Source organism: Patiria miniata, unplaced genomic scaffold (genome assembly GCF_015706575.1).
Source record: "Patiria miniata isolate m_02_andy unplaced genomic scaffold, ASM1570657v1 HiC_scaffold_22, whole genome shotgun sequence".
NCBI classification, from domain to species: domain Eukaryota; kingdom Metazoa; phylum Echinodermata; class Asteroidea; order Valvatida; family Asterinidae; genus Patiria; species Patiria miniata.
In genome coordinates, this window is record NW_024037061.1 from 15,926,538 (window position 1) to 15,939,382 (window position 12,845).

A 12,845-nucleotide genomic window follows, 5' to 3' on the forward strand; every position below is an offset into this window, starting at 1 on the left:
TGTTTTTCTCGGAATGTACAGCTGAAGCTTAGCTGAAACTTCATCAGGTTAGTTGCTCAGTATCCTTCATTGGATTTTGAACTCTCTTGTTGCTTCAAACGAACAAAATGCACAAATTACAAATGATGGACTGTAGCTTTAAGTTGAACAAAGAAATTGACTGGACTGAGCGGGGTTTGAACCTGCAACCTCCAGACTGCCATTCTGATGTTCTACCAACTGAGCTATCCAGCCCTGTATTGGGGCTCTCTCATTTCGTCAATATCTTTGTTCAAGGGGTACTGGTCAAAACCCCGCTCCAGTCAATTGCACGTAGTCAGTTTCCCTTTGTGGTTTAGTAAAGTCTGTCCCGAGCCAATGTGGCTCATCAGGCCGGCGTTTATCTCCGGTTTCAATAGCATGAAACGACTGAGAATATTTCTACTCCCCCTGGATGGGATGCTAGTCCATCGCAGGTTACTCCCCAGCTAATGCCGGTACCCATTTATACTCCTGGGTGGAGAGGGGCAAGTGGGGGTGAAGTGCCTTGCCCAAGGACACAATATATGACCAGCGGCTGGATTCGAACACCGGCCCCTCTGATCATGGGTCACGAACCCTAACCACTAGGCCACACACTCCCCTTTGTGGTTAGGAAGCTTTATTTTTATGCTGTAGTACATTATGCACAAACTTGCTGGTTCTGACCACTGATCTCTATATAAAGACTGGATAGCTAATACAGAGCCGCACAATGACCGAATTTGACGCCATATTGGTGAGACCAGCTGGTGATCTACAAAGGACAAGTTGTCGTTTTATAGACAGCATGATTTCTTTTGTAACGTCGCGGTTCACTTGACTTATATTTTGACCACCATCACTGACCAAGGTTAATTACAATTTTTCTAACGTCGTGGTTACTAAAATGCCGCAAATATAACTTTTTCCGCATTTTGAAATAATAATCACTAGGGAAATGTGTCCCTTTTAGAACATCACAATATGTGTACGTGACCAAAATGCGCATCAACTGTTGATACAACGCGCGCGTATTTACGCGTAGAATGTTCATATTATACGCGGCCATCTTCGTGAGACCGGGGGCGAATTGGTCAATATGCAAAGTCTACTGTGTGAATGTTGTATGCATATCCGCTATCCAGTCTTTATATAGAGATCAGTGGTTCTGACTCTGTGTCACTGTCAAGACAAAACCGACCACGATGAATCACTTTTCTATATTTCTCACCGAGTGCAGAGGCAGTTAAGTTCATATAAAGTTCACTGTCCATAACGAAGGTCATGTCCCTAGCCCTTCGTTTAGAATAAACACGTCAGAAAAGTGCCCCACTTTCATGCAAATTCGTCAAAGTTAAATTCCCAGATTGTCGAAAAAGATGCAGATGAAATCTCTTAACCCCGCCCAGGATTAGAAATGAGGCTCTTGTGATTACACCTTGTGCAGGCTTCATGCTATCTTAACACACTTAATTTCAGCATCTTGGTTGTCTACTTGTGTACTCTAGGGACGTATTAAGAATCTGTGAAATGTAATAATAAGACGATAGATCACTTCCTGCAGGTCACTTCGCTTCCTGTTGATGCAGAGGCACACATGCTTCAGGACTACCCCTCCCTCGACCCACGGAGCTCCAAGCTTGACCTGACCCATCTCTCAATCGTTTGGGACCAAATCCTGGCGGGAGACTTTGAACTGCCCAGACATTTCTAGAGGCATTTATTTTGTGAATTCATTCCATACTTTTACTAAGATGGAGACTTTACGCTTAAAGGACCCATGTAATGGTATTTAGTTTTAAAGATATAGTCCATCATTTGTAATTTGTGCATTTTGTTCGTTTGAGGCAACGAAAGTGTTCAAAATCTAATGAAGGATACTGAACAACTAACCTGATGAAGTTTCAGCTAAGCTTCAGCTGTATATTCCGAGAAAAACAGCACTCTAAGATCTCAATTTCAAATCAAAAGTTACTGAATCATGTTTTGAATTGCAGCTATACGCGACATCACGCACTGATCCGACGAATTGTAGCAACCACGCACGCGTGTGCGTCGTACTAATGCTTGCCAGCGCTTCGCCAAATAACAAAACGAACTACTAATTTAAATTTTCCTACGGTGCGTCTTAAGACGCACCGTTGGAAAGGCCTTCTTTCGTTAATTACTTCAAAATGACAGCTTGCCAGAAAGAATAATTTCACAGGGAGTTTCTTCCCCTTACTATCTTTCAACCAAGTATGTTTTTCAACAATAATTACGCCAGTTACTTTTCAGATGGCTGCAAATGATGGACTATACATTTAGCTTTAATGCAATCCTGGAAATGTACCGGTATTTTGCGTCCCATTAAACTTTATTTATTTATCTTCGTATTGCCATTTGCCATTTTGGTTTTTATGCTCATACAAATTTCCATATTCATGAGCAAAACTGTGATGTCATTCAAGACGGACACTTCAGTGTCGCGTCTGCTTCAGCATTAAAAGTGGTAACATTTCTGCTTTCAGTGATTCATTGTTGTTTCAGTACATGACAGTACGATTGTAGAAAAAAAACTTTATGCATCAAATCTTTTTAAATAGCAGAATTTTTAGCTTGCAATTTGAAGAGAAAAAACCTAATCCGAAGAGTGTGTCCTAAAGTGTCATCACAGCAACAGCACCCTTGAGCAGTTGTCAGGAAAAGCATAACAACTTTAAGAAAAAGTGTATTTGCACTTATTATTAACAAAAAGGGATGTGTCATAGTTTCTGTACATTTCAGAGGAATGCATAATCTTACAAATACTCTGCAGAGTAAAATTTGTCTCATGGACCCTGATGTTAAACCAGAGGGTCTTATGCCTGTCTTCCATGGTATCACAAGTAACATGATACATGTACATGGTGCAACCACTGATCAGCAGGCTCGTGATAATATTGGGATTTCCTGAGAGTTAAATCAGGGAAACTACATTAAGCACAGACTTACACGAAGGCTGACAATACTTGGCTCAAGCCGGCAATAACACATTAACCTACATGGCGGCAGACGAATCCAGTCCACTTCCAATAGATGCGTGAGTTATTGCCGGCTGTAGCGAATTAATCGGGGTGCAGCGTAAGGCCGCCCTCAGGTCGACCTTGTGTCGACACAGAACAGTCGGCCACTGACTTTTCAGGATCAAGCTGCACCTGAGCTACGACTGTCGGGAACTGTTGTAACCCGAGTGTAACTGCGATGATATTAAGATGATCGGCATCAGTGGGCGCAAAAAAAAAGAGTCGCAGGAGTAGAAACATTTCAATTTATGCGCCATGATGGAACGTGTTCTCAACAGGCGGGAAAGCGTTGACATGTGTTAAGTTACGTTTTCTGCATCTTAATCATCATATTTAGTGTGTAGCCAATAGCGTGCGGCAAAAATGGTCATATGAACAAATGAGACCTTGAAATATCGTTTGATTGTTATGAACATGCGAGGCACCATGTTAAAGAGGTTGTGGAATGCTCGAAGACATTTCCGTCATGTTTTGGGTATATGTAGCCTAAGGTGTGATGAAATATAAACGACTATTGTGTCTGTCATGAAATGAGTACAAAAGGTACTTTTGAGAGCTGTTTTTCAGGTCCTGTTTCGACCAGAACGTGCAATTTGTGTAAAAGTCGTCGTTGCGGGCAGCAAACAAAACAAATCGTGACGTAATAAACAGGACTTGTTTATGCTACTCTGCATCGGGAGTCCTGTTTATTACGTCACGATTTACTGTGTTTTGTTTGCTGCCCGCAACGACGACTTTTACACGAATTGCACGTTTGGGTCGAAACAGGCATGACAGGACTTGAAAAACAGCTCTCAAAAGTACCTTTTGTACTCATTTTATGACAGAAACAATAGTCGTTTTTATTTCATCATCCCATAGGCTACATATACCCGAAAAATGACGGAAATGTCTTCGAGCATTCCACAACCTCTTTAAAGCATGATCACGTCTATGCCAAGGAGCCATCGTTGCGTCGTAAACTCAACCGAACTGAAGTTCAAACACATTAATATTCAAACTCACCAGACTGAGATTCAGTCACGTAAAAATGTTGAAGTTCCTTCAAAACTGTAGTATACAATGCACGGAGAACAAGATGAGCTGGATTATTGGGCAAGTTTGTAATTGCCCCAAGATTATTGGACAAGTTTGTAAATTGCCCCAAAACACTGGTTATAAGCTTTAAATACATACATGTACATGTACCATGCATGCACTGTCTAGACAAGCCAGCTTTAATGTGCATGATTTTCCTGTAGACGGTGCATGTTGAACTTACCAGTTTACGAAGTTGCACTTTGCAGTCAGATAGTTTGGTTTGCTCAGCAAATTCACAGTAGTGTTGTGTAATAATAATACACAGTCAAGTTCATTGACTTAGCAAACAATGTGGTTATATGCATTGTTGCGACTGACCGCATGATCCACTGCATGCAGTGTGTGTGTTTGGCAAGGACGAACTTTGTGCGTCACATGATATGGCTCTTGGTTGGGCTAGTGCCAGACAATATAAATTGGGTGCAGCAAACCAAAGTTAAAGGGGCACTCTACAACTGAATATGTGATCTGGTACACGGTACCCTGTGGAGACGTGTGCATAATAGGGAACAAAAGATTGTATACATTGTACGTATCCAGTCTCCACAGGGCAATTAATAGATGAATACGTCTCCACAAGATTATCACGAAATATACATGTATGGATTTTACTAAAAAAACTAGGAATTTCCAAGGTGTGTTGATCGTCACAAATTGAAGTATTTTATGTAAGACATATTAGGTCTGAATTTCAGCCCAGGAAATTAATTCTGGTTAAAATATGAGCATTTTTAAAACTAAACTTTCAAACTCTACAATTTTAGTACACGAGAACAAAAAATGACTCCGTAGGAATACAAATTCCAGTGTCCACACTTGCGTACATGTTCATGTACATGTGTACAACTTGATATCAATCATGTAGAACATGTACTTGTAATTTTCAATCAACTCCCCACAAACTCAATTTACCATTTTTGCTGACTGATATCTTTCTTAACAAAGACTTTACACACCTGCGTGGAGGGAAACGAAATCATCACTTTTAAGCCAAAAAAAATAAAAAATAGTCGGTCTCTGGTCAGACCAAAGTTCCGGAATTGATGCGGCGACGCAGGGTGTTTTTTTTTGTGGCTTTTTTTTTTCAAGCTTGGATTGTACAGACAAGGTGGGTACTATTTTTTGCTTTTTTGTGTTCTCATATAATTGGTGTCCTCCATAATTTGCCTTTGTGCCCTCCATCATTTGCTGTGGTGCAATTTCCCCATTCCTTGGTACAAAAATTTGAGGAGATGCGGCAATAGAGGACGCTGTTGTAGCTAACGCGGACAATTTGAAGAAAAAAAAAGGTTGACGCGCATGATTAAAATCGACGCGCGTGCCGACCAGAGACCGACTATTTTTTTTTTTTGGCCTTACAAAACTAGGCAAGCGTTGGTCCCAGAGTACAAACACATTCTATTCAATTGAGTCAGAATGGCTGTTCACTGGAAGTCTTCTCATGCATCTGGTTTACGGTACATAATAGGCTGGATTTAGCCCATTCATTGGCATCACAGGGTAATCCTATACAATAGCACTGCCCGGCTCTATTCAACAGTCTACAACCTGTCTAAGCCACAGGTGACAGTCAGTAAGTCAGTCAATATTTAAAGGGAATATACAACATTTGCAAACATCAAAAAAATAAAACTACCAAATTTTTATGAAATACCTTACTAGGATGTTGGTAAATGGCAGTCCAAAGCATCCTGTAAAATTATGGCACCTGGTGTGAAGTCATTTTCAAGAAAATGGTATTTTTGTAACAATTTCCAACGGTGGTCTGCCGACCACCGTTGGAAAAACCTAACTATTTTTCAACTACTGCTCCAAACTTACCATTTTTTCAGTCCAAATTTTGTTTGTTATTGGTAAAATGTTCATGAACGGGTGCAGGCCAGCTAGACTGGTTCCCTTACCTTACAATGTTCCGGCATCTATAAATTGATCCATTTTATAGTTAGTGGAGTCAGGGAACCAGACTACTTGAACATTTTTGTTTTTCTTGGTTTTTCCAGCATTTCCAAACACAAACTTCAAACATGTCAGTGTAACAATATTTGATCTATTATACTAACCCCTCAAATACATGTAGTTCATTTCTGAAAATCACAGCAAAAGCCAATGATGTATATTCTCAAAAAGGTACAAGGTACAATTTTTTGAGAGGGCAATATGGCCCCTGTTGCCCCCCCCCTTCTGTAGGTGTACATTGTGACCCTCTTATTTTCTGAACATCAGGATTGCCAATAATATATCACTAAAGACCTCATTTTGGAACATTTCATCACAAACAGAGAATTAAAACAGACATTTTCGGTTTCATAATGCAATTGTTGGAGTCCCTTTAAACTGCAATAATTCAGGATGACTTCCTGTGCTGAATAGGTGGCCTTAACAACAAAGGAAGTTTGATCACTACATGTATGTCATGGGATCTGATACTCGTGTTATGACGCATAACGCTACCCGAGTGGCCGTACTTGATGTGATCCCGACTGTTTGAATGGTTTTTATTAAGATTTTAGAAGTTTTGATAATGTTCAGCTTTAAAAGAAAAACAAGATTCAACATCAAATGATGTCACATATGTACATGCAGTCATTGCATACGATGTACATGTGTAAAGTGCAAACAAATGTCAAACTTTTTACATAAAAATGAGGCTGCATTCGGCTTCTAGAGCTATGGCTACGGCTATTGTCAGCTTGTTCCCATGTAATTGAATTAATGGGTGAAATCCTAGACAATAGCTCTAGTCATGAGGTTTGGAAAGTGCCTAAGATTTAAAGGTAAAGTCCATCATTTGTAATTTGTGCATTTTGTTCGTTTGAAGCAACAAAAGTGCTCAAGATCTAAAGAAGGGTGCTGAACAACTAACCTGATGAAGTTTCAGCTCAGCTTCAGCTACATGTATATATTTCGAGAAAAACAACATTCTAGGATCTCGATTTCAAATCAAAAGTTGCTGAATCGTGTTTTGAATGGGCCTGAATTCAGCGTCCGAGACACGTTCTCACTGAGCCGATTTCAGCTACGCGATGTCGCGCACTGATCCGACGAATTATAGCAACTGCGCGCGCGAATGTGCGGCGTGCAAACGCTTGCGCGCGCTTCGCCGAATAACAAAACGAACTACTAATTTGAATTTCCTGCGGTGCTTCTTAAGAAGCACCGTTGGAAAGGCCTTCTTTTGTTGATTTCTTCAAAATGACAGCTTGCCAGAAAGAATAATTTCACAGGGAGTTTAGTTGTCTTACTATCTTTCAACCAAGTATGTTTGTCGACAATAATTACGCCAGTTACTTCTGGGATAGCTGCAAATGATGAACTCTGGCTTTAAGGGTGACCCTTTCCCTAATTACTGTACGTCATATGCGACTGGCAGTTGCAGTCTTAGCCATGAGGAAAAATCTTAAATAAATTAATAAACAAAAAGGCATACATACAGTCATGTACACATCAAAATATTTTGCACCAAGTCTCTAGATGATTCAGGAATGCAACTGGGAAGTATCAGAATAAAAGGAAATTTCAAGCTTGAGTTGACAGACGTCACAGTGTTTTTCAATTTTCAATGGCATAATTGTGAAGTGAAAAACCAGAAAACAGCTGATCGGAGGAAAAGTTACATGACTGATGATTACAGCAGTGGTGAGAAAACTTGGACTGATTTGGTTTTGCTGACTGACGAAAAGGTGATGAATGTTATCCACTATAATCCGATACAATTTATCAGATAATAGGGCGGGACAGTTTCCAGCATTTGTTTGATTATGGTCTATTGATTACAGATACATATTGTAATCCCTAAGATGAAATAGATGATCCTGAATGTAATTACTAATCATTGTAGCCAGATACAGTCGACTCTCGTTAGTACAAACGCTGTTAATACAAAATTCTGGTTATAACAACGTAAAGCCTTGGTCCCTACTGTGCATTTATGTGCACGATGTATGGGACTGATGTTCCTCTTAATACAAAATTCTGATATAACAAACAATTTGGCTAGGTCCGAATGAGTTTGTTATAACGAGAGTCGACTGTAGCATGATGCAAATACAGGGCAGGCTCAGCAGCAAGTTACAAAATGTTACTGATACAGAGCATGCAATAAATCAAACAAACTTATGCCCATCGATTGTCCCTACCCTCCCCCCCCCCCCCCCCCCCCCCCCCCCCCACCCACACACGCAGCCCCAGGTCTTACCGGTATCTACGAATTTGGTCTTTTTTTTTAGCCCCAGGGTCATAACAGATCAACAGAAAACAAGTTATACCAGTAATTGATTTTATTACCGGTACATTGATCTATCTTGATTTTTTACATTGTCTTTTCTTTGGAAATGACGCAAAGCTGTACAAGTTGAGCAGGGAGAAATTCTAGTACTCTCATATAAATTAAAACTATGTGTACATTTTATGTATGAATGTGAGTGGAGAAATAAAACACAATGTCAAAATAGATAAAACGGAATTTTCATACAATTTACTTTTATCGTAAATCAAGTTCAAGGCCAGGTAAAAAAAAATGTATTAATAACACAGTTTTTGTGAAATGCTGAAATTTCTGCATGACAGTTGATCATCCTCCCTCACTTCCTTTTCTTAAGGCTGCATCATTTTTTAATTTTTTTATTTGAGTCATATTTCATAAAAGATGTTTAAGAAGTTCAGATGCTTCTCATAGCTTTACTTATGGTCAATAAGCACTTTAAGAAGGTTTTGTAGTCATCAACCATGCATCAACTAACCAGTGCTACCAAGATCAAAGGGCCTCCTCCATTTTAAGGCAATATTGCATTAAGCCGGCCTCAGGTCGACCCGCAGTTTACTTGCGCCACGACAGAACCATCGGCATCAAGCAGAAAAATAATGCTCAGGTCACAAAGCTGAGAAATCGTGTAATGGTGCCGGAACACGTTGCAGAAGTTAAAATGTATCTACTCTTCATTTTTTGCCTGAATTGCCTGGTAAAGCGTTCACTTGCCACCTTTTTTTTCGGCTACTGGTTAAAGTTTGTGCATTAAAGGATACCATCCGAGTGAGGGTATGTTATTTTTCAGACATGCGCGTTGCAACATTTAACTTAAAGGTGAGTGCGTAGAAATAAGAGCGCGTAGCTTTAGGGGGTGTTACAACCCCCTAATGTAACAGAAATTGACTGATAGTGTAGTAAATGTTACTACACTATTGGTCAATATTTGTACCATTATCGGTTAAGACCGATAATGTAACAACAATCAACTGATAGTGTAGTACAGTTTTACTACACTATCGGTCAATTTCTGTTACATTATCGGTTAGTGATACAGTATCGGTCAATTTGTGTGACATTATCAGTTGGTGATACATTATCCGTTGGCTACTACATTATCAGTTGTAACAGGGGGTCTGACGATACTTTTGTTGTTGTGTTGAGGTGGGTTTTTTTTTTTCCCCCTTAAATTTTGTGTGAATTGACAGAAAGCTTTGTATGCAAGCAGGTAATACTGGCAAAATGATGTGTCACTTGGCAATTTCGAGTGCAGCCATGGAGCATGATGTTGTTGTTTACATTGATGCCAGTGTAAGCTTTAGAAATATGGCTATTTCAGCCTATTTTTCAATAAAAGTATAAAAAATAAAAGTCTCAAGTCTCATCCTCCTCTTTTTGAAAAAATCCAGACGATCACTAGCTGGAGTTACCCAGCCCTAAATTTTATCATTGGGTTGTCATTTAGGGCTGGAGCTAATTTTTCACGTAACCCAGCAGCGTAGGCAGGTCCCAAAAAAAATTGCGAAAATTGTTTCATGCACTATCGGTTGCGGTTCCAGTACCGCGGCAGCTGTGATGTGAGTGGTAAACCTCATATTAGTGCATGAAACAGTCATTGGGTGTTACGCTTCCGCGTGACATCATGCGCCAACAGCCAGCGCAGCCGGCAAAAACGAGTAGTTGACAGCGATCGCTCTCTGTGCCTGTTAATCGACCGCCATTCATTGTACACAATTTTTTGTGTGCACAAACCAATTGCGGTCCTGGCCATGCCTGCAAGGTTGTCAGGTTAGCGGTTATTCCTCCTTTTTTCACTGCAATTGTAGGCTGAATCTTCATCGTGGATCGTTTTTTACTTCAAGGACCTGTGTAATGGTTATTCCAGGCAAGTTTGGGGTGAGTTGCAGTTGCAATTAGTGTGTAACGGGGACAAAATTGAACATTTTCGCAATTTTTTTTGGGACCTGCCTACGCTGCTGGGTTACGTGAAAAATTAGCTCCAGCCCTAAATGACAACCAAATGATAAAATTTAGGGCTGAGTAACTCCAGCTAGACGATCACCCTTTTTTTAATCGCTCTATATAAAACAAAGGCATTAACAAGTGACTGAATCTCTGGGGTGGGGGAAAAATTTGATAGATAGGCGCATAGGCCTTATCATATGCTTCTAGTAGGTTTAGACAGCATCAGATTTCTAATTTGGCTGTAAAAAATGTCAGGCTTCGACGCGGTCTGTGCACGTACGTACCGGGTATGTGTACCACACGCAGGCCGGTGTGCTGGCATGCATGCTGTACACACAAGGACTCGGAGATTAAGTTGAACAACGAAAACGGAATGCCTTTGTCACCGTTCAATTAAAAAGCGTATCGCTCGACTTCAGAATACTTGAATTCAACTCTGATCTTACGTAACTTACCTTTAGGCTTTACACGTACACGTGCTTCTTTTTCAATGGAGTTTTAAAGAGAAATTCCGCAGATAATTTTTGTGGGTGCCTGAAAAGTTTGCTTCCTTGACAATCATCTGAATTTAGTAACTAGAGAGGGCGCTGTTTACAATTAACGATCGATCTTAAAATGATTACTAAAAACTGAGACGCAGGCCTATCATTAATGAGGTGATGAAGTCCAGGATTTTTTTCATGCTTTTAGCTTGGGGAATACTGCAGATACCAAAGGCAGGCGATGAACCAGATTTACGATGTTGCATGATTTACCTGTTATTCAGAAATACCGGGAAACCTGGCCGGTTCTCCATGGTTTATAGCGCCCATGAAAACCCCGTTCGGCTTGCGCTTCTTCGGGAGAGTGTATTTCACTCGTACAAGTCCCGCAACACTACTGTGATGTAATACAGTTTGAAAAAATGACAGTTTGACGTGAAATCTTTGATAACTGCTCGAATATCAATTCAAAGGTTTTTTATTCTTTCTAGATCAATTTTACAATGTTCTGGTAATCCAGTCAAATTGAATTTTGTTTTGGTGCTCTTTTAAACAAATTTTAAAAATTGCATATGAATTATTAAAACTAGAACATTTATAGTCTTTGATAAAGACTGCAATACTGAGAAATGGCGAATGGATATAATTATTTGAATATGGTCGCCGCTTTCAAATGAAAATTTTCCATTAGTACTTTTTACATCCTAAATAAATAATATTAATGTAATGTGATCAGCTGTCCGTGAACTAAGTAGCCCCACTGTGCATTGAAAAGACTAAAGTTGAACTAAACATAATAGCCACAGTTGGCTTTTTAACGATTCTGACAGGCTTATATACTGTATTAAATGGTGTTTGAGATCATTTGCTTTTTTTGTGCATTTGTTTTTCGTTTGAAGCAACAAATTGCTCAAAATCTTAAGAAGGGTGCACAATCACTTACCTGTTGAAGTTTCAGTTCAGTGGATGAGAAAAAGTAAAAAAGTAAAGAAAAAATTGAGAAAAAGTATGCACATTGTGTGTGTGTGAGTGGGCGGGGGGGGGGGGGGTCTTGTAATTACTGCATTCCGTTGTTATTTAGGAACTTAACGCCTGTATTCAAAACTGTGCTTGCGGTACACTCGTGACCCTGCACCTTCAATGATTGTTATATTCCATTTCAGGTGGAATGATAATTCGCAGGTTATTTGTTACCAGTCCTATATCTTCACTTTGAGCAAGGATTTTCTCGTTAAAGTTGCATTCTGCGTGCGTGCATACTCTTCAACAAATTCATTTTTTTTTTCTATTAATAAATTTTTAACTCAAGTTGTATGCTTTATCATTTCAAACCAAAAATCCTAATTTCCCCCCTTTTTTGACGACTGCAAACCTTTGGGGAAAAAACACCTGTTTTTGTTTAGGGCTAGGGCACAAACATAGCCGCTTGGCAAGCAGACTGGCTTCCTGTCCGTACGTTCAATGTCAAGAATTTCCCGATTATTTTGAAGCGCAAGCAGATCCCCATCTGCCACGTAGAGGGCGTTAAGCGAAGGGCTCTTGCTTGGATGTTGTCCTGCAAGCGAGGCCGATTAAAGCAGGACGTGCACAAGGGCGGATCCAGAACACAATTTTTGGGGGGGCAAAAAAAAAATTTTGGTCCCCCCCCAAAAAAAGTGGGTCAACAAAATTACGGCGTGGGGTTCGGGGCCCGCTTAAGGGCCCGAAAAATTGTTGGATTCTAGATGCTCTGTGGTGCGATCTGAGGCAATTTCTGACCACTTTAAAGATGGTGGTGTACTCATTGCCTGCCTTTATTGCGATGTCACATAAACAAAAAAATTTCATTTCGTTTTTTTTTTGGGGGGGGGGGCCATGGCCCCCCCCCCCCCGGATCCGCCCTTGGACGTGCATTGCATAGTCCGTCCGGTATCGCCCTAAAAAGCACCATATATTGTCCGTTATACAGTGTGCATAATCGTCGGTTTTGAACAGCGCTCCCATCGACATCTGCTACCAGACCTCGGCACCCCACCCCACCCCCATGTGATT

The 12,845-nt window shown here is 40.3% G+C and overlaps 1 protein-coding gene across 2 annotated transcripts in view; it reads right to left on the reverse strand.

Annotated features, from left to right (window-relative positions):
• Positions 1-10,918, reverse strand: part of LOC119730645 (transmembrane protein 116-like) — a 36,373-nt gene extending 25,455 nt beyond the window's left edge. The window contains exon 1 of one of the 2 annotated variants that reach the window (XM_038203635.1): positions 10,788-10,918. The gene's annotated coding sequence lies outside the window, so the exon portion shown is untranslated. Of the gene's footprint in view, positions 1-4,305; positions 4,591-10,787 lie in introns of those variants that run through there. The other variant, XM_038203636.1, reaches the window with a different exon arrangement.
• Between the last annotated feature and the right edge of the window lie 1,927 nt (positions 10,919-12,845).